The following is a 23,704-nucleotide window of genomic DNA, read 5'->3' on the forward strand; positions in this document are numbered from 1 at the left end:
GTGCAGATATTGACTATGCTAATGTCAGGTTCTAAATAAAGTTAAAGGTTGTTTTGTTTAATGACACCACTAGAGCACATTGATTTATTAATCATCGACTATTGGATGTCAAACATTTTGACATAGTCTTAGAGAAAAAAAACGTCTACATTTTTCCCCCATTAATAGCAAGTTCTCTTTTATATGCACCATTCCACAGACAGGATAACACTTTCCAGAAACTTGATATACTGGCTAGAACGAGAAATAGGCCAATGGGCCTACCAACGGGGTTCGATTCTAGACTGACAGCGCACCAGACAAGCTGTTTATCAACTGGACTATGTCTAGCCATGTATATTAACGAATACAATTATATTACTATTATATTACTATTATATTATATTATATTATATTATATTATATTATATCAATGGCACCATGTTAACATGTGAAGGGTCCACGGGAATAACTAGTTTTTTGACACTTGTGGTAGTTTTGATATTTGTTAAAGGTTAAGATTCAGAAGTCTGCAATCGTGGAATATTTATACCGAAGTAAGCATGATTTACCAAAAACTGATAATGGCCTATCATAAGTAGAGGTTTTTATTTGATTGTGTCATTGTGACCTTGACATACACGACCTTTATAATACTGACTACCTGTTTGGTTATTACCGTGGACCATTCTAATACTGACGATCTGTTTGGACATCATATGTCATTCCCTTGGACACTTAATATATGTATGTCGTGTTTCTTTGCAGATCATAGCCTGTCACCATGATTAAGATGCTCGTTCTTATCGGTCTGCTCTGCCTTGCTGCCATGGTGATGACGCAAGACCTCCAAGGTTCTTATGTAAGTTTTTATAAAAATATCTTGTATATCAGAAACAAGATGCATTTTATTTATCTTCTTGTTTCTTATTGCAATTAGCTATTTCTCGAGTTACTAAATTACACTTTCTAAGAATAATATTACTTACTTATTACGAGACATTTAACAAAGAATGAGCTCCATGGTTTAATCTTTTCGAGAATAATTAAAAGGCTTGCACACAATATACGTTAGCATAAATGTTCACATAATTATTGTTTTACTGAATTACCTGTATTAAGACAAAGAAAAAAAAGGCACTCGTGGACAACAATAATCACCAATAACGGTGATTTGTTTTCTCTTCTGCAGCATTATTATGTTGCTCTATCTTTTTCTCCTGCTTCCTTTTTTGTTTCGCTCGTTTTTAGTTAAAATCCCAGATCAGAAAAACACAGTATATAAACTGTTGCTTTAATGTGTTATGCTATTTTGTAAGATGTATATGTACAGCAGTGAATCAAGGCCCCAACCATGACACTGCTATTGCGATCTGGGGTAATAAATATTTTTAAAACATGAACAAAAAGAGAATAATATTACTTAAGAAATAAACTAGGATATATTGTTAAGTCGCCAATAGAAGCGTAAACATGCATGTCAACATGGTCATCGTCGTTATTGTGATTATTACTGCACTGTGTTGTTTTATTGTTTCCAAATTGTTCCTGGTCATCCTGGTGATTGTAATACCACGAAACACAGTTTACTTATTCGTCTAAAAACGCACGTACCTCTAAGAAGTAACGATCTGTGGCCTAATTCACGGGACTCTCGTAACTTTGCGATCTCGCAGTGCAATGCTAAAATACTTGCAAAGAGGATGCTTTTTTGTCTAAGTGACCTTTGTGAATTAGGCCTGTGGTCTCTGTTTAGAGGGTATGTCCCTGTTTCAAAGCCAAAGACGTTTCACTCTATTGCAACTATATCCAAATGTGTTACAAGTTTGTGGAATGGCGTCGGACATATGCTTAAGGTTCACACAGATATTGATGGAGGAAACCCGCTGGTGCCACTTCATGGGCTACTCTTTTCGACCATTGTGTACCGGAGCCTTAAAATAATATTTGCGAATGATAATGTTCAGGGTTTAAAAGTGGGTAGCTTTTTTCTTTCTCTCTGCTGTTTTTTGTTATTGTTATTGTCAATCGTTGTTGTTGTTCTTGTTGTTATTACTTTATTCTGATATGACACTGCCATCTGTCTGTGATTACATGTAAAACTATTTTACAGTGCTTAGACAAAGGAGAAGACTGTAAGTTAAATGGGAGGTTCGAGTGTTGTCGAAGGTTGGTCTGCAGAAAAAAGCTAATAGGCAGAGGCCGTTCATGCCAAAGGAAGTAATAAAAATGATGTAAGTAGTAATATACATATATACATACATACAAACAAAAAACGACAACAAAACAAAACCAACATAAGTAGTAAGTACTTCCCTGTAAAATGATTTCTCGTTGCATTGTACGGAGATTTTTGTGCAAATTTGAAATCTGAAGGAAATACGTACTCTGAGAGATGCATTTGTAGATGCTAAGAAACCAACACTCTTACTGAAATCGATGTAAACAATTTGAGTATGTCAATATATGTCATGTCAAATTTATATTCGAAACGATCGTTTAATTATGTATGATAATCGGCCATAAAGTAAATAAATAAATAAAAGAAAGGTTTACAGTCCTATTATGAAATACGTGCTGCGTTGTAAAATGTGACAACTATAAGCAAATTTAGAAAAATCATTTCTGTACCATTATGATGAATTTTGTGATGATCAAATGTTTATATTCGTCTCTATGTGCGTTGTTGTAATATCACTACACAATTGTATTGTACAACGACTACCTGTGGACATGTACTACGATTTCCTGCAAAGCAATACTGATGTTAATGGGTTTTTTTTTTAAAAACAAATAAAACAAAGCAGGGCCTGGTGAGGGACAGAGGAGGGCAGCCACACACAAACACACACACACACCCAGTACCTACAAACGTTATGTCTGATGGCTTAAACACGATACCACCGAGGCCGGTACTAATCACAGTTTTATATATATATATATATATATATATATATATATATATATATATATATATGTATGATGTATGTATATGTGTTTGTATGTGTGTGAATTAATTATGTAAAAAATATGAAGTGTTATACATTAAGGATGGGGCTCTTTTTTTCCTCTCTTTTTTATATTTTTAAAACCAAATTGTATTGGGTTACCCTTTTCACATGTATCATTTTTTTCCATAGTCACCGGCCCCAAAACAAATCCTGGATCCGCCCGTAACAAAATACCATGGATTGTCGTTAAACAAACATCCCTTTCATATTGTTCTTCTAGTGTGCACGGAGGGGTGATCGTTTTCCGAGGAATGGCTGCAGGTAACACCGCAGATCAAATCGGAAGGCTTCTCAAGAGACAAACAGGTCCTACGATGCAGAGCTGAAATTACCTCCCCTACAGTTTACAACTCATACATGAAAAAGAAAACAGTTTTAAACTGTATTCAAATATAGCGAGCTTAATAAAACATATACCTTAAGAAATGTTTGTTTTTGTTTTTTTGTATATCATTGTTAGTTTTAGACATGTTCTATTGAACATCCATACATACACTCTCTCTGTCTCTGTCTCCATCTCTGCCCCCCCCCCCCCTCTCTCTCTCTCTCTCTCTCTCTCTCTCTCTCTCTCTCTCTCTCTCTCTCTCTGTCTCTGTCTGACTTTCTCTGTCTCTATATGTCTCCCTCTCTCTATCTCTCTCTCTGTCTCTGTCTCTCTCTCTCTCTCTCTCTCTCTCTCTCTCTCTCTCTCTCTCTCTCTCTCTCTCTCTCTCTCTCTCTCTCTCTCTCTCTCTCTCTCTCTCTCTCTCTCTCTCTCTCTCTGTCTGACTTTCTCTGTCTCTCTATGTCTCCCTCACTCTGTCTCTCTCTGTCTCTGTCTCTGTCTTTCTCTCTCTCTCTCTCTCTCTCTCTCTCTCTCTCTCTCTCTCTCTCTCTCTCTCTCTCTCTCTCTGTCTCTGTCTGACTTTCTCTGTCTCTCTATGTCTCCCTCACTCTGTCTTTCTCTGTCTCTGTCTCTGTCTCTGTCTCTGTCTCTGTCTCTCTCTCTCTCTCTCTCTCTCTCTCTCTCTCTCTCTCTCTCTCTCTCTCTCTCTCTCTCTCTCTCTCTCTCTCTCTCTCTCTCTCTCTCTCTCTCTCTCTCTCTCTCTCTCTCTCTCTCTCTTTCTCCCCTTATGTCTATCAATTATATCAAGACACGTGCATGTATGGCTTATCCTTTAGTCACACAATATGAATAATAAAATGGTCAAATTCAAATAAAATCGAATTTTCTGTTAAATATTTGTTTGTTGTAAAATCATTGAGGATTTACAACTGATATTTAGCATCATTATTTTGATACATTTGTGCCGACGACTGATGATTACACATCCTAAATGGCAGGCATGTGGCAACCCTTGGGGGGGGGGGGGGGGGGGGGGGGTCAGTATGAATTTGTAATATATTTTTGTTAACGGAATAAACAAAGTTAATATGTACAATGATATTGATCAACAGATGCAACTTTTCGTTGGGGGACTTGCTTTGGTGGGTGCGACAGAGTGAGCAACGTTCTGAAAATAATTATTTCAGAAAATAATCCGGAATTTCCGTCCCATATTCGGGATTCAGCAATTGATCTCAATTATCAAGAACCTTTTTGTTCAAATGTATTATCAACCAGTTCTTTGTACATTCTACATTCTGGGAATCAAATATTTGTATTACTCCATTAACTTTACTCTCCGCTATATTGACAATCTCGCATCATTCAGTATTAGCAGGATTACAGATTACAATATTTAGAAATAAAGGAAACATCTGAAGGTATTAGATCAGTTTCACACCTCGACTATGCCTAGATATTCAAAGCGACATGGGTCTCCAAACTAAGCTGTATGACAAAAGGTATGATTTTCGAATTGTCAATTTGTACTTTATGTCGAGCAATATACCTTCTGCTCCAGATTGTGATGTCTACATATCACAACTTCTAAGATTCCCTAGGGCATGCAGATTGCATGCATGTTTCAAACAACGCCATATCATTCTGGCACATAAGTTGTTCCATCTGGGCATCCAAAATGTTTTATGTTAGATATTGTTAGATTATATTTACTTAATACGATGCATCACTGACCAAAGTGATTGTTAATGCTATTCCATATTTTTGAATTCTTTCCACCATCTCTTTGGTGATTTTTGTAGATGGCGTGAGAAACTTGACAGCTGTGGTGACACAATATCATTAAAATTAGCTCTACTATTACATGTGGATCTAACAGCAGCCCACTGGAGCTCATGTCCAGTTGACCTTTCATTCGACCAATCAAAACCTTACTTGCAAAACCATGCCATTGATTTGAAAAGAATTTGAAAACATTCGGGATTATGCCGAGGGTATACGAAATGATTCGGGTGAATTACGAAGTATGCCGGAAACTAATTTCAATATAAAATTAGTTTCAAGAGAAAAAACAAAACCGTGATGGTATAGCCATAAAATCTGTTTATACTAGTATACAATCCAGAGTTTATTACTGCACTTTTCCCCTGTTTTGTCAATGTTAAAATATACCACCAACTTCGCCTACTACATAAATAGTCTCGACCGATATTTTTAGAATTTGTATGCTCCCGAATAACATTATAAAAGGCGAAGTGTAATTGGTCTATATATAAATTGTTATTTATAGATGGAATTTCACCTGGAAATGGAAGTCCATGCAATGCTGTTAGATCTACTGGTGGCGAAGGATTGGTGATGTAAAACAAATGTTTTGTTTAACGACATCACTGGAGCACATTGATTAATTAATCATCGGCTATTGGATGTCAAACATTTGGTAATTCTGACTCGTAGTCATCAGAGGAAACCCGCTACATTTTTCCTAATGCAGCAAGGAATCTTTTATATGCACTTTTCCACAGACAGGAAAGCCAGTTGCGGTGCACTGGTAGGAACGAGAAAAAATCCAGTCAGTTGAATGGATCCACCAATGTGGTTCGATCCTACGAAGCAAGCACCTCAAGTGAGCACTCAACCGACTGAGCAAACCCCTGCACCCGATTGGTGATGAAATCTCCAGTAAACGAACTGGAGGCACTGGATTGAGATTAATGGAATCATCCAATATTGTGCCCATTGGACTCTACCTTGTGCGGAGATACGGCGCTGATTATATGTATGTTTTGTCGTTCAGATTGTGATATATGTCCTATCCGTATGTAAAAGACCAGATAACAGCTGTTGTTAGTTGGCATCATCTGTAAGTTAGTCACCCCTGTCCCACAGCTATAGTAAGATTTGACTGAGACGAGATATTCTTCTACTCTACATTATTTGGACACGCACAGCTGTCCCCTTTGTGAACTACAACCATCAACAACGATATCAAGAGTAGTACATGACAGTGGATTAGTGTAGTCCACAATCATTTCTGTCCAGGATTTGAAAGTGGGATGTGTAAGATAATTGATAGGAACAATACTGCATTCTATTTTTTGTTTTGGTGGAACCGATGTTGATGGATGTGGGAAAAGAAGCTGCATGTTTCTTAACAAAAACCTAGACTATGTCCTGCTGACACCTCGCTTATCACAAACAGTCCGTGGCTTTCGTGTGATCAACCATTCCTTATTACATAGTGCACATTCAATATTTGGTTCTCATCAAAATCAGCAAGACTTGAACATTCAAGCGTTCATTCCTCCAAGGAGTGGGGTGTCGATTTTTGTGTTTGATTATTTACTACTTGATCAATTGTATCTGTAGCCTGTTCCTAGTTTCCATATTTACTATTAGAACCCTGCTTACAAAATTTGCAAGAAAAAAGTGAAAGTCAAAACAAAACACATTTTCAAAATTAAAACAAAAAAACCACACAATAAACATTACCAGAAATATATATATATATATATTTAATTATTGTTATTTATGAAACAAATACTACATCATTGATAAACTTCCACACGAATTACGTCAATTATCAACGATTTCCCGATAAAATTGTCAACAGACATGCATATTGTTAACACAGTTCAGGTATCGAGGGTTTTTTTGTGAACATGTTTTAGCAGGTCTGAATATTAGATGCGATATCTGATAACATATCTCAACATGTGTTGATAATGTTATGAAATTGTCTGTCAGATTATCAATCTGCTACAATACTGTGGCAATACCCCTGGGCTTGTGAAGAAAAAACATTAGCCACACATGCAATTTCGGGTATACTCTTTCATAGTTTGAGATATAATGTTTAGACTATTAATAAACATGAAAACCAATGTTGGCAATTTCTCAAACTACTGCAGCGCCCACAATATTGAAGTTCAAAATAGCCGCTATATCAAATAAATATTAACCCTGCTGTTTCCTTAAAACCATGATTAGTACGCATGTCTCATAGTTAAAGGTCCACCAGTCATAGCTGCTATTGAGAAAGTAGAAAGTAACTGTTTTATATAGCCATCGTCTGGAATTTCAAAATCTGTCATATGAAAGTGTTTTGGTTATTTTAAGTTATTTGTTTAATCAAAATCTCTACTTGTAACTTATCTAGGAACTTGATTCCAATGACCCACACACCCATTTTTTGTCGAATCACAATGGTAAAACAATTAACATAAACTCTAAATTGTGTCTCAGTAGTGTCAAGAGAACTTAAAGGGATACCCGAGTTTGCTGCATTGTAAGATGTTTCCGACTAATAACATATTTCCACGAATAAATTAACATATTAAATATATTTTCTTGTTTAGAATATCAGTTTCTGTACATGCAATGTGTTTCTAGTCGTCGTAATATTTATAAGAAACCTGAACTGGATTTTTCTTCAAATAATTTCATGCGTACGAAAAAAACATTTTTAGGAAATAAAATGAAATTTAACCTAGTACAAATATTAGAACGATCAGAAACACGTTTAATACACAGCCACTAATATTTTATGCAGAACAATTTATTTGATATGTAATTATAATCGTTAAAAGTCTCCGTTAGTCGATAACATCTTAAAAATTGCAGCAAACTCAGGAATGCCCCTTTAATGACAATATCGTGACTGCAGCTTTTCAGAACGATAGGTACATCCTGCCCACTTTGTCTATACGAGTAATGCTACTTCCATTACAGGCTAGACAAATCTAACGCTGCACAAGACAGAACTTCTACAATTCGCCTGATGTGCGATTGTTCTAGGATCGATCCCCGTCACTGGGCCCATTCAACTATGTCTCGATCTAGCCAGTGCTGTTCTATCTGTGTGGAAGTGCATATAAAATACCCCCTTTCTATTAATGAGAACATGTAGCGCGGGTTTCATCTCTAAGACTATATATATTAAAATTACCAAATGTTTGACATCCAATAGTTTTATAGTGGAATTGTTAAACAAAAACAAAACTGTACAACTATATCCAACATGTGATAGCATTAGACCTTTTCGAAAGGTGATCATGTTCTGCATCACAATGGCACCAACCAAGAGCACAACCAATAGTTGTCGTCTGTTTTAACATATATAAAATATCAACATATGAATATGATATAGTATCAGACATTTTAATGAATAAATGAATGAATGGCACTCCAGCAGAATAAAACAACACATCCACTATTTGGTGTCACGTGATGGTAAATATAGCAATGAATTTATGATCAATATCAATATAAGGATAATTAATACATAAAAAAAGCTGTGAGTGTTCAGAGCTTTTAAAAAAATGTTGCCAGTGATGCCCCATATTGGCAAATAGTCTCTACACTGTAAACGTCAAACATAATACGATTTGAAAGCTGCCTTGAATATTTTAATATTTTATCCCAGGTGATACAACGTACATATCAGAATTATATGGTATTGCTTATAATCGGCAAAATTATGAAATGAATTCCCTAAGATATCTCAAAATTTGCAGACACCAGAATTTGCGGTAGAAGGAATATTGCTCAACACAAATGTAATGCAGAGACCCAAACCTTAACGTAGACCTGAACCCCGATTCAAAAGATGAATGTTGATAAATCATCTTCTTTTCAGATGTTCGTTCAGTTTTGCAAGCCTTAGATGAGGGAAGACTTGTGATTTCTTTATTTTATATGGGATGGACGTCACAGGCAGGGGCGTAGGCTGGGAGGGGATCGGGGGGTTGACTGTACGATTGGGTATGAGTGGTTTTGATGAATAAAAGCAGGGTGTCTGGATATGGTGGTCACTATTGACGTAGCATTTAGCGGAAGTGTGTTTGCTTTTAACTTGATGTTTTGGAAGTGGGTTTAAGATGGTATAGCGTCAGTATATGCACACGTTGCATTTGGAATGTTAAATAATGCAATGTATGAAGTCATGATATGATAATTTGTGATTTATCGAATTTTATGTATATAGTGCACTGTGTGTGATTTTAATTTGAGGAATGTTTTAACAGAAAAAAGGAATGTATTATGGAATGTATTCTTATACTCCACACTAAATGGTGTATCTTTGACGTAGTGGTGTTTCTCACGAGGTTCCTCAAATGGGTACGCTATAAGAGTCATCACGTGAATTCTTTGTAGACCCGAATGGTGGAGTTCTCAATGGGTCAAGAACTATGGCGAACTCTGGAGTTCGATGGTGGATGTCGTAACGGGCTGAGAAATGTCGAGAACACAGTGGCGTGTAAAACGGGTGGACTGTTGCTGCTCACAGGACTGAGAACATTAAATTTGTTTAACTTTGTTGTAATAATAGACTGGAAACATGGACAACGTTTTAATAAACGAGTAATTACGGTGGAAACATGACTGCACAACTTAATTAATTCCTTCCATGACTGTAGTGACGTGGTTGATTCTTCTTTGGACGGTGAAAATGAGGTTCATGTTTTTGGTATCAACTGTAGGAGTTTTTGAGTTTAGTCGAGCGGTTTTGAAGTTACGCTAATTTTATTTAGAGCGTAAAACAGTGTCTAATTGCAGATATATTTTGCAAATAAAAATGACATATTTGCAGTTTGTACATTTAAATTTATGAAGGTGACAAAAATGAAATGTGCATGTTAGTATTAACTATTTACTACTTTATTATCATGTGAAATATCAAATACGTCAAGCAGGAATTGTTGGAATGACGAGAAAGCAAAAACACTACCAGTAAAGACAAATATAATTTATCGCCAGAAAGCCCAGTGCATTGGCACGACCAGCTGCAGACCCAAAAATAGAATCAGCTTTCAAGGTCAGATCAGGTCATAGGGTTTAACGTGCACACTCGGAGCATCCTGTTCTAGCAAGATGTCATGGGCGCAGATGACGACTTATACCGGCTCCTTCGTCCAGGACAGGCAAGGGTGGGGTGTGGGAGAAGGGACCGTCCCGGCCTGGCAAGTGCAAGAGAGCACAAATAGTCCGACCAGGCTCAGTATTATTGTTTGTAAATTACATTCTGGGTCGATTTGATTGAAATTTGATAGTTGGTTAGTTAACAGGATGTGCATGTGTTTGGGTTTGAGGGAACATGGGGGTTATTGCTAATTAAATAACATATAAATATTTTTTCACTGCTGTAATCTACTCTTTAGAGCGTAATAAACTGTCGATTTGCATTTTTGTGTGTGTAATTTTTCAAATATATTTTGTAAATAAACATTACACATATTTGCGCAGTTTGCATCTTTAAATATATGAAGGTAACATAAGTAAATTGTGTATGTTAGGAGAGAGAGAGAGAGAGAGAGAGAGAGAGAGAGAGAGAGAGAGAGAGAGAGAGAGAGAGAGAGAGAGAGAGAGAGAGAGAGAGACCTACCAGCAAAAACAAATAAAATTTATCATCAAAATGACCAATGCATTGGCACGGCCAGCTGTTGTAGCAAGCTGTCATGGGCGCAGGTGACGACGTACGCCAACTCCTTTGTCCAGGCAGGAAAGTGGGTGGGAGTGGGAGAAGGGTCAGCCTGCGCCTGGAAAGTGCAAGGGCGCACAAGCAGCCCGACCAGGCTCCGTATTGTTGTTTGTAAATTAAGGTCCTGGCCGATTTGTTTGAAATTTGGTAGTTGGTTAGGTGACACTATGTGGGTGAATCTGGGTTGGGGATGGGGTGTGTGTGTAATTATTGCTATAATTAAATAACATATATTATCAGAGTAATAGGTGTCAGTGCGTGCGTGTATGTGGGTTGGGGGTGGTGGTAATTATTGCTGTTATCAAATAACATATAAATATGTCTGAGTAATGTACAGCTATTGCAGGCTGTCCAGTGATCCTACTTTCCGTAACTTGTTCCTACTTTTTGGTCTTTGTCCTATTTTTCCTACGTTTTCTTCAAAATACCTAGTTTTTCCTGCATTTTTTTCCCAACGTTTTTGTTTCAAAATGCCGCAAATTACTGTTAAAGTGTGTATATTGCTTGTGCTATTATAAAAGTCAAAAGTTATGGGATTTGTTTTAGTGGCAAGATACGTGCAATGCTAATTTGCTACCTTACAGTGATAGTCGTTTACGATTGCTTCAAATTTAATATTGAGTAGCTAACACTTTTTCCAATGTTAATATATCAATTAAAACAGTGCACAACAATTTCAAATAACTGTATAACGTGACAGTTACATAAAATTCATATTATTTTGGATAACAAAAATATAGGTGAAATCTGAGAAAAAAGTTTCTCATTAATACCATTTTTTAATTTACTTCTTCGTTTACCCACTATGAGCATGGATAATGTTACTATGCACTGTTTCAGTACTACTTTTGTCCTACGTTTTCTGTATTTCCATTCCTACATTTGTCCTACTTTTTCATACGAGTGTGCCGGATAGTCTGCTAATATATCTTGGGAATCAGTCATTAACGCGTTTGGTTATATTTATTATTGTGATTATTTGTGAATGGTGTGTTGGGTTGTATGGAGTGTGCTGAATACTTGGTTGAAAGGTGGTTTGAAAGGATTTGGTGTGTTTTATGTATATCAATTTAAATGTGTTGTTGTAAATAAACATTTTTTAAATTTTGGGTCGTGCTGTTCTTCATATCTGCTACTACGTGACACGCATTACAAAATTTCATCATTTTGCCGGCCATTTTGAATGATATTGTGATCCCAGATATATGCAGATATATTTGGTGGCAAACCTTTTACAAAACGCCAGGTCAATATTTCCACATGAAAAGAGTTTCGTCCCTGGGAAATTGCACCAAATCTGAACTTATCCCTATATCAAAATCTTATCTCTGTATAACTATAAGGCAGAGTTGAAAGGATGTTACACACTAATAGCACTACTAACTGCTAATTGGTAAAAGACCAAGAGTTCTATACACTATTATTACAATTGCTATCAGTAAGGTGTCTATATTAAACATGTTTTTATTCATAACTTGAGTAACATTGAAACGTGAGCTGCACTGTCAATGTGATTAAATCAGAAATACAGATGCTGTCACACACCAAACACTATAAAACTGTAAACTATGACGTGATGATCAGAGCATTCAAAGCTGCAGTGCATTGTAAGTATAGTATATGCTGTGAGCTTTAAAGGGTTTGTTGCAATTTTAAAGATGTTATCGATTAACAGAGACTTTTTAACGATTGTAATTACATATCAAATATATAGTTCTGCATAAAATATTAGTGACTGTACATTAAATGTGTTTCTGATCGTTCTAATAGTTGTACTAGGTTAAATTTCATTTTATTTCCTAAAATAAGTTTTTTTCGTACGTACGAAATTATTTGAAGACAAAATCCAGTTTGGGCTTCTTACAAATATTAAGATGACCAGAAACACATTGAATATACAGACACTGATATTCTAAACCAGAAAATATATGTAATATGTAAGTTTAAGCGTAGAATTATTTTATTAGTCGGAAACATCTTACCATGCAGCAAACTCAGGAATGTCCCTTTAATTATTCCGGCTCATAGGCAAACATTTCATGTATAAATCATAACATGTAAACGATGGGAGCGGGACGTAGCCAGTGGTAAAGCGCCCGCTTGATGCGCGGTCAGTTTGGGATCGACACTATTTTTCTCGACCATGACTGCTATATCAAAGGCCCTGGCATGTGCTATTCAGTCTGTGGGATGGTGCATATAAAAGATCCCTGCCTACTAATTGGAAAATGTAGCTGGTTTCCTCTCTAAGACTGTAAGTCAAATTACCAAATGTTTGACATTCAATAGCCTATGATTAATAAATCAATGTGTTCTAGTGGTTTCGTTAAACAAAACAAAATTATATCTAACTGACTTATTTAAACATATTTAAGCATATTTAAACTGTATATTGTTTTAAGATATTAGGAGAGGAAATATGTCAGCGCCAAATTGGTTAGTCCTACTGAATAATATCAACATATATATTATTTCATAGCAGTAGTTGTGGTAGTAGTAGTAGTAGTAGTAGTAGTAGTAGTAGTAGTAGTGGTAGTAGTAGTAGTGGTAGTAGTAGTAGTGGGAGTAGTAGTAGTGAGAGTAGTAGTAGTGGTGGTGGTGGCGGTGGTGGTGGTGGTGTTAGTGTTAGTGTTAGTGTTGGTGTTAGTGTTAGTAGTAGTAGTAGTAGTAGTAGTAGTACTTTTAGTAGCAGTAGTAGTAGTAGTAGTAGTACTTTTAGTAGCAGTAGTAGTAGTAGTAATAGTAGTAGTAGTAGTAGTAGTGGTAGTAGTAAATCATATTGATATATTTACCATTGTTTGGCATCTAATAGCCGATCTCTATGTTTATGCTGGGGTTTCATGCAACATTCATTCATTCATTCATTCATTGTTGTTGTTGTAGTAGTAATAGTTGGTGTCTTTTCATTATTACCTGTGTTTTGTTATAGGTCATAATTTGTCATCATGAAGATGTTCTTTGTTATTAGTGTGTTCTGCCTTGTTATCATGGCACTGGTGAACGAAGGAAGAAGCACCGAGGTGAATCTATAATCAATTGTTTTTCTTAGAGACTCTCCTGAGATAGCTGGTACTGTAGCACGTTTTCCACCGACTATAGAAATGTTTATGTTTTCGGTCACTGACCCAGATATATGGTTTTGGGACGGAATTATATTTAATATGGTTTATTATTGGTTTGTGTGTAGGCCATCGGCCCATATACAATAGTTTATGATAGTTTACAAAAGTCATGATATCAATATATAAAATACATTATCTAACAGCTAGAAAGTAGCGAATCTATATTTATTACACCAGTAGGTACTCATAACGGGAGAAATAAAAATCATAATTTCTCACGCATTGGTCTAACGAATAATACTATTGGATGATTTGACGCTTACAAACCAATGACCTTGTCGGTACTAAACATGACGTCAACACGATTTGGCAAACACACACAATGACGTCATGTAGTTTAAAGAGTTTGTGTTTAAGGCTGTCTGTTTTTGATGTTAAATGTATAACAACATGTCATTTTAATGCAATTCATTATAAATTGTGTACCAGGATAAAGATAACTTTTGTTTTTGAAAATTATCTATGAATTTGATTAAATTAGAAGTTATAGCAATACTCAGAACAGTGCGTAAAGTGGTTTATATCGTTTCTATACATTTACGTGCTATATGTGTGTCGAAAATAAAGGCTTCTTGCAAATATTAAGACGACCAGAAACACATTGAATATACAGACACTTATATTCTAAACAAGAAAATATATTTATTATGTAAGTTTAATCGTAGAAACATTTTATTAGTCGGAAACATCTGACAATGCTGCAAACTCAGGAATGTCCCTTTAACATGCGATACGTAGTGTGTGCAGTGTGTATGACATATAATTATAAAAGAAAAAGCATGAAACACCAAATTCAGTTTATTCATACATGTGTATTTAGTTTACAAAATTTTATACAAGAAAGCAGTCGACTACGGGCATTGCCATCTTCCAAAATGGCCACCGTTCTTATCAACAAATCTGCGATGGCCATATAGTCCAAACACCTGCGTATACATATCATATGTAAAAGAAAACCAAGCAAGCTGAGTCACAAGACTTTGCGTATATACAAAGGTTAATATATGACGTTTGTACGAATATGCAGAGAATCGACAAAGGCGGCTATTTTGGAAAAAACAAAACGTTCTATGTTTGCCACGCCCACATAATATTTAAATTTCAAATTGTATTACTCTTCACGGTTCCCAAAGTTTGTTTCTAATTTTCTGCCAGTTTTGAAGCAACTCAATATTATATGTCTCTTTTAATGATTAGTGAAGATTTACAATGGTGGCCATTTTGAAAAAGGACACTTTGAGGGCCACGTCCACGTTTTATGAAGGGTAACCCAAACTCATTTACATCGGCAGAAAACATTTAAAGACTTAATTCCCGCAACATGTGTAAGAATCCTTCCTAATTGTGTCTACTGGAACAATATTACTGACAGTTAATGGCAATAAAATGACTAAATATATACATTTTAAAATCTTAAAGTGTCCAATGTTGACACGATGTCATCCTTGAGATCTGTGAAATAGATTTCCTAAATGAGTATAATCAGCAACAAAAAAACAACAACAAAAACAAACAAAAAAACAAAAAAAATCAAAAAATCAAAAAATCAATCAATTTAATACCCTAATTTGGGGTTTAGTGGTTCGCTGCCGGACTACATCAAACACAACGAAGCTAGGTCTACATATATATACTAACGCAGAGTAATTTTTCTCCTTTTCTTATTTTCTGACGAACGTAAACGAAGGAACAGAACTCACAAGTTGGTGATGTAGTTGCCATTTTCCTTTCCAGCATGAAACAAGTTAACAACATGGTGATACAGATAATATATGTTTCAGCTCTTGGATGAATGACATACACAAGCCTCCTGATAGAGTTGACTTTGGGATAGAGAACCCCAGGGGAATGAATGGTAGAGCTGTCCTCCTTGGGTATCCCCTTCGGTCTCTCTCTCTCTCTCTCTCTCTCTCTCTCTCTCTCTCTCTCTCTCTCTCTCTCTCTCTCTCTCTCTCTCTCTCTCTCTCTCTCTCTCTCTCTCTCTCTCTGTCCCCACTTTGGTCTCACCTTTATGCATAGAAACACTAACAATTATAAGATACATATATTTGTTGACACGTAACTGCCATGGGTTATAGTTCGTAGCGGATAACCTGGGGGCAACAATTAAAATCCACAGTGTTATTGATTGCTGTAATTTAGTCTGATTGCTATCCCCTAATTTACTAAAGACTATGTTAGTGCACGAATGGCAGGTAACAGAATTAATGAATCGTATTCACACAACTACACATATATTGCATTTGAATATGCTTGTAAATGTCACACTGAGACAGTTCTGCCCTGTCCAAAGATAGACACGTCCTCGTGTATATATAATATGTTTTCTTAAAATAAATTCGTATATAGTACTGCAAATAGTTGCCCCGTGTCCGAGTTATTGTAGCACAAATACACTGTTCCATCTATCAGACAGGTTTTTCGCTTGTAGCGTATTTTTGTTGAGTCAGTTGGTTAGCATTCCCGTTGTCTGAGGCAACTGTAGATGGGCGTCTTATGTTCGAATTCATTCACAGTCGGTGTTGGTGTTGTTGTCTGCATAAACGTATGCATGGTTTTGGCTACATGAATGTCAAGCTTAAATTTTAATTTTAATTTACTCGTTATTGATAATTGTGACGGTACATGCTCTTATTTTTTTTCGCCTGTGGCGATGTTAATTGTTTTAGAGGGCCGTGTGCGGATTGGTTACGTAATACCCCCGCGCGACGGTGGTCGAGCTGTTCCCAATATGCACTTAGACCAGATGGGCACTTGGTTACGTAATACCTCCGCGCGACCGTACCCTCTAATACACACTTAGACCAGATGCGGAGGCCATGTGGCCAGTAGTTACGTAATACCTCCGCGAGTTCTGTTTTACGACCTTGTATTCCTAGCGGAATGGCGACAGTAAATCTGGTCATCTAAGAAAATATGCCGTCTTGGTCGCTGTGGACATATCCCATGATAGGGGGAGTACCGCGATGTGCCCCCAGGCAATATTCGGTTTTGTAATAAATAGCTAGAATTTTAGATTTATCGGGGAGAAACATATTGGAAGGCTTCCGGGGAACGTGTCCGTTTGGACTGGTAAATATATATTTCTGCTCTGTTGTATAACCTTGATGTGATTGATGCGACTTTAAATATTTTAATACTGTATTATACCAATATTATTTAGACAGTGTTTCCAGTAATCTGACGAAGTAAACTGTAGGCTTCACTGTCATCCTAGAGGACCTAGGTAAACTGTAGGTTATTGTCTTTATGGTGATATGTACCAGTATTATTTCTGTATTACAAGGTTACTGAATCAGTAGTTATGGGTTAATTAAAAATTAACCAGTTAGGAATAGAGTTGTAATTCCTTTATTAATTAAGTTCCCCTGGCAGCGTTTCTCAATTATCACACGTGTGTGTGTTGTATCACGGTGAAGTGATTAGACTATTGTGTAAACTAGACACCTAGTGATTAACTAATTAAGTGATTAGTTCTGGGTTGTTATTATTATTGTTGTTGATAATTAATTAACTGCGGCAAATATATTTGTCAGCTTACGGTTAATACAGATTCCAAAGTGTATTGTGTTTTGTGTTTTCTAGTGAACTAACGTGCTAATAAATACATATTATATAAGATCGTATCTCTGATTATACCTAGAACCGAGCCACTCGGGTATTGGACTGCCCGATGCAGAGAGATCTAATAGATATACAGTTAGGAGAGATATTTGGATAATCGTGTTTTATTCAGTTACGGGTATTATAGGATCCCCGTGATAATAATTAATAATAAAAATAAAATGATAGGTATTGAAATAAGTATATATACATTTGAGATACCATTTAGAAAAGAACATTTTAAACATAGCATTTGTAAAGGACATATAGTTTCATGACATTCACAGTTTCGTTTCCCAACTAACCATTTACCGTTATGGCAAACTGGGTTGCTTGGGACGTTTCGTTTTGTAGACTTCCGTGATAAGCTAGTCGTCCGGATTTTTGGTTTTCGTTGACAAGATTATTGATGCATTTCTGATGGTACAACTGTTCTGTGAGTTCTGTATCCGTCAAATCTTTATTAGAAAAGGTTCTCTTTCGCAAGACTGTGCTCGTTCAGTTATACATGGTTCAGTTGTACTTGGCTGCAGCCATGTAGATAGTGTTGTAGTCGCTTCGATGTAGATTTTCATAGTACTCGTTTGGCTGAAGGTCGATGTAGATCTTGGTGTATTCGTACATTAGATGATATAGAATTGAAATATGTTGTGGCTATGGGCTATAGTGCTTAGCTGATAAGCTGGAAGGCAGGAAGGAAATAGTTTATTTAACGACGCACCAAACACATTTTGTTTACGGTTATATGGCGTCGGACATATGGTTATGGACCACATAGATATTGAGAGAGGAAACCCGCTGTCGCCACTTCATGGGCTACTCTTTTCGATTAGCAACAAGGGATCTTATATATCAACCATCACATAGACAGGATAGCACATACCACGGCCTTTGATGTACCACACGTGGTGCACTGGCTGGAGCGAGAAATAACCCAATGGGACCCACTGACGGGGATCGATCCTAAACCGACCGCGCGTCAAGCGAGCGCTTTAACACTGGGCTGTGGCCTGCCCCCTGATAAGCTAGGATCAACAGTTAAAATCCACAGCGGTCTTGATTGATGTAATTTCCTTTCACTCTAACTGGGCTGATTACTAGCCCAGAATTATCTAAATATTCAGTTATTTCATGAATGACAGGTAACAAAATAACAATTTATTGAATCGTATGTACACAACTATATAGGTTATAAAATTACGTCATAGCCACGTTCCTGATTTAAAGTGGGTCATTTACTCTACGAGAAGTCGCTACATCTCGATACGGAACAATAGCTTAGTCGGTGCCATAATTAAGATTGGATGGCGTGATGATACATTTCGGTTTTACAGAGGTAATTTACTCTTGACAACCGTCACTTGAGCCTTCTCGTTTGATATTTTCCGACAACCAGTCCCTTTCATTCATAAACTTGTCACGTGTCTCCAGCAGTTTTCCATATAAGGCACTTGCATTGTGCATAAAGTTGTTTTGTTGTTAGTTTTCTTTATGGGCTTTTTTTTCTTTCTCGGTATTAAAATTATATTTATTATTTTAATAGCACACATAACTTTTCACTAAACTGTTCAATAAAGTAACAGTTTACCATTACACACATCCATGTTCAAGTGCTTAAAGGTAACCTGAATCTGAGAATCTTAATACGTTTCAAACTTGTTTCGTAAATCTATTTCCTACAAATTTCAACCTCATTCATTAAAATACGGACAGCAGTTTCCTGTTAAATTTAAATCGAGATTATGTTTACAGTGCACGAGGTTTTGGCACATATGTGACCTAGGTCACCCCTGTTGTTCAGGATTCGTCTGTGAGAAACAGCGTCGTTTCCGCACACTTCACTTATGTGTACCGATTGAAACAGATACTGTGAGTAGTCTGTCTCTTACTCTATCTCTGTTTGTATGTCTGTCAGTCTGTCTGTCTGATGTATTCTCTCTCTCTCTCTCTCTCTCTCTCTCTCTCTCTCTCTCTCTCTCTCTCTCTCTCTCTCTCTCTCTATGTCTCTTGTCAATCTCAATCTCTCATTCATCAATGTTATTTTGTCTTCATATTATTTAGTGTACATACATCTCTGTCTCCGTCTCTCTCTCTCTCTCTCTCTCTCTCTCTCTCTCTCTCTCTCTCTCTCTCTCTCTCTCTCTCTCTGACAAACACACACACACACACACACACACACACACACACACACACACACACACGTTTTTAAGCATATATAACGGTTTCACTAATGTTTTCAGTACATGTATAATAATGCTTTGCTAAAGCCCACAACCATGTTTACAGGCAATAATAATACATAAATTGGTTGCCTCTGGATTTTCAACCTGAATATTTCATATATGGACAAAAGTTTACTGTTAAATTTTAACAATGACATCAACTGTGGAACATCAACTTCGCAGAACAATACATTTAATTTATACAAAACAGAGCCAGGCATACACAAATATACTTTCAGTACGCATAGGAATCCACACACAAAAAAATTGTTCAAACCAAATCCAGGGGCGTAGCGTGAGCTGGACCTGGGGGGGGGTCGACTATAAACCAAGTGGACCTTTTCTTTTCTTTTTATGCACCACCAGAAACTCCATATGTATAAACCTGTATGTTTTAGTTCGAAAAGCGGACCATTTGCTTCAGCGGGGGGGGGGGGGGGGGGGGGGGGGGGGGGGGGGGAGAGGATAAAGCCGCACTCGTCACCTCAGTTTGGAACAGTCTGATAAATGTACTAATAATGTAAGAAAAAGAAACACTGGGGTGCCATTAACTAATTATTCCTATTTTTGTATTTTCTTCTAGGGCTATTGGAAATAATGATTGCTGCAGTAGGTTGTGCAGAATTCCAACAGAAAAAAGTCAGTAATTAATAACATGGGATTACCTCACCATCAGCTATTCTGTCAATCAAAAATGTTACACTATATTCGTAATTACTTCACTAAATAAATTATACTTTGAAAATCCGCTCATCGTATATTTGTATCATTCTAATATGTTTTAATGTTTTATTGTCATTGAAGCGTTCCCATGTTAAAACATGGTTTCCAGTAAGAAGCAGACACACACACAGACACACACACACACACACAACCTAATAAAAACGCACAGCACACGCATATTCACATACATACACGCATGCGCACAGAGCCGCAAAAGTGGCCGATTGGCTACTGACAGTACTTGAAAAGTGTACCTGACTGCCGACATTTCAACTGATAGTCTGTTTTAAATTCGGAACTTGTCACTGTAATTGTTGCGGCCATTTTCCCCAATGCCTTTACCATATTTGGACACCCAATAGCCGATGTATATGTCGTGCTAGGGTGTCGCTAAACATTCATTAATTCATTCATTCCCAACGCAATTTATTGAGGCAAATATCAAGTTTTATGGACCGAAAAAATTGATATCAATTTCTTCAGTCCATAAAACCTGATATTGCCCGAAATGTGTTCAATAATTATTTTATTACATAATAACATCCATAAGACTCGTACATTCCTGTTTGTGTATCAGAATCGAAAAACGCCAATGCTTATCATTTCCCGCAAAATGCGTTCTAACTGATTAGATATAATGACGTCACTTAATCCTATGATGTATATGTATATGTATGTGTATGTGTATGTGTATGTGTATCTGTATCTGTATATGTACACACACACACACACACACACACACACACACAACACACACATGTATAATACATACATATATACACATACATACATACATACATACATGCATACATATACATATATACACATTTTGTATGTATATATATATATATATATATATATATATATATATATATATATATATATATATATACATACATATACACAATATATATATACGTACATACATACATACATACATACATACATATCTACGTACGTACGTATGCGGGCGATTGGGTACCAGAGGTTCGGGTCTCGGTAACGGCATGAGGAAATTTGTGAAGGCAATAAAGGATTTTAATATCCCCTGTGCCAGTGCGTCATTGACTATCTGTATGTTTAAGTCTAAACCCGACATACATACAATAGAGATATTCAAAATATAAAAATACATACATACATACATATACATAAACATCATAGGATTAATTGACGACATTATATCTAATCAGATGTAATGATTGCAATATAAATATGTACGGTATATGTGAATGAGCGTAAAGTTTATTTTATTTTACGACACCACTAGAGCACATTGGTTTATGAATCATTGGCCAATGAATATCAAACATTTTGCAATTTTGACACTAGTCTTAAAGAGGAACCCTTCCATTTGCAGCAATATATTTTTTTGATATGCACCGTCTCAAAGGCGGGATAGCACACACCAAGACCTTTGATATACCAGTCGTGGTGCACTGGCTGGAACTCGAAATAGCCTAACTGGCCCGCATCAAGCGAGCGCTATACCACTGGGTTACATAAGCCCTTCAAATATCACCACAACCGTCAGACAGTATTTATTACAACAGCATGTGTGATGATAGGCCAATTTTCCATGCCAGCCATTGAATACAGTTTAGGAACTCGAATAGTAGCTTCCAATTTAGTTAAAGGGACATTCCTGAGTTTGCTGCAATTTTTAAGATGTTATCGATTAGCAGAGACTTTTTAACGATTGTAATTACGAATCAAATATATTTTTCAGCATAAAATATTAGTGGCTATACATTAAACGTGTTTCTGATCGTTCTAATATTTGTACTAGGTTAAATTTCATTTTATTTCTTAAAATATTTTTTTTTGTCCGTACGAAATTATTTAAAGACAAAATCCAGTTTGAGCTTCTTAGAAATATTAAGATGACCAGAAACACATTCAATATACAGACACTGATATTCTCAACAAGAAAATATATTTAATATGTAAGTTTAATCGTAGAAATATTTGATTAGTCGGAAACATCTTACAATGCAGCAAACTCAGGAGTGATTAGCTGTGTTCGTCGTTGGGATGATGTGTGATTAACGTTTACCATTATCTCATCTTGGTATACTGTTAAATAAATATCCATGTTATTTTAAAGTAAACGTAGATTTCCTGGAACTAGATAATGAACTAGCAATCGTTATCTACCGACTAAAGTAGGCAGATGGCAGATATTGAAGACCCCCCCCCCCCCCCCCCCCCCCCCCCCCCCCCCCCCCGTCTCCAGAATATGTCCTCTCTGTAACACTGCACTGGGCGATGATTTCCATTATTTGTTTTAGTGACCCCATTTTACTAATGAAAAAAATACATATCTAAAGAAATATTAGTATATTAGACCTGTTAAAGTAAGTCAGCTATTTAACTCCCCCAAAATATCAAATATAAAGAAATTGTGTACATTTATTAATTTTATTAAAACATTTATCTTTTGTACGTTACTTATTTGTAAGTTTGATTATGTATATGTGTGAACGTGATTAACTTTGCGTTGCAACTTTATTTATTGAGCTATTTTAATGTTTGATTGTATTATTCTTTCAAGCAGTGTACTTGCTGCCGATATGTCTGTAAACCACCTCAAATGTAACACCGATAGTGTTCTGAGTAAATATAGAATACTAAACGAGGTTGCCCGTCATAGAATTAGTGTAGATGTTACCCCTCTCAGATAATGACCAATTGTTTGTTCAAATGAACTTGTGTTGATTTGTTTCTGTTGCTAGAGAAAGCGCTGGACGTAGACCAGATAGTGTGTGTGAATGTGTGTGTGTGTGTGTGTGTGTGTGTGTGTGTATGTGTGTGTGTGTGTGTGTGAATGTATGTATGTGTGTGTGAGTGTGTGTGTGTGTGTGTGTGAGTGTATGTGTGTGTGTCACTCTCTCTCTCTGTATGTGCTTGCGCGTGCGCGCGCGCGCGCGCGCGTGTGTGTGTGTGTGTGTGTGTGTGTGTGTCTATGCGTCTCTGTGTGTGTGGTTATGTCTGTGTGTTGGCGGAGGGGCGGAATATCACTTTTTAAAATCAGCATGCAAGGGAACCAAAATAGTTACACTTTGAAAACTATAATACATTTCTATATTTCTATTTTGTACTTTAATATTAATTACCCGAATTCAGTGTAAAGTGAGGGGCGGGAAGTAGCCCAGTGGTAAAGCGCTCGCTTGATGCGCGGTCGGTTTAGGATCGATCCCCGTCGGTAGCCTCATTAGAGTAACGAAGGCCGTGGTATG

The 23,704-nt window shown here is 36.6% G+C and overlaps 2 long non-coding RNA genes across 2 annotated transcripts in view; both read left to right on the plus strand.

Moving 5' to 3' along the window:
- The window catches only part of LOC121388254, a 4,143-nt gene extending 748 nt beyond the window's left edge, over nucleotides 1-3,395 (plus strand). Inside the window, exons 2-4 of the long non-coding RNA XR_005959962.1 lie at nucleotides 748-841; nucleotides 2,093-2,213; nucleotides 3,211-3,395. This is a non-coding gene — a long non-coding RNA (uncharacterized LOC121388254). The remainder of the gene's footprint in view (nucleotides 1-747; nucleotides 842-2,092; nucleotides 2,214-3,210) is intronic.
- An 8,982-nt stretch (nucleotides 3,396-12,377) lies between these two features.
- Nucleotides 12,378-20,489, plus strand: LOC121388084. Its single transcript, XR_005959930.1, has 4 exons — nucleotides 12,378-12,402; nucleotides 13,725-13,815; nucleotides 19,273-19,389; nucleotides 20,326-20,489. It is a non-coding gene; the product is annotated as an uncharacterized LOC121388084 (long non-coding RNA).
- Nucleotides 20,490-23,704: the final 3,215 nt, after the last annotated feature.

Source organism: Gigantopelta aegis, chromosome 14 (genome assembly GCF_016097555.1).
Source record: "Gigantopelta aegis isolate Gae_Host chromosome 14, Gae_host_genome, whole genome shotgun sequence".
Lineage (NCBI taxonomy): Eukaryota > Metazoa > Mollusca > Gastropoda > Neomphalida > Peltospiridae > Gigantopelta > Gigantopelta aegis.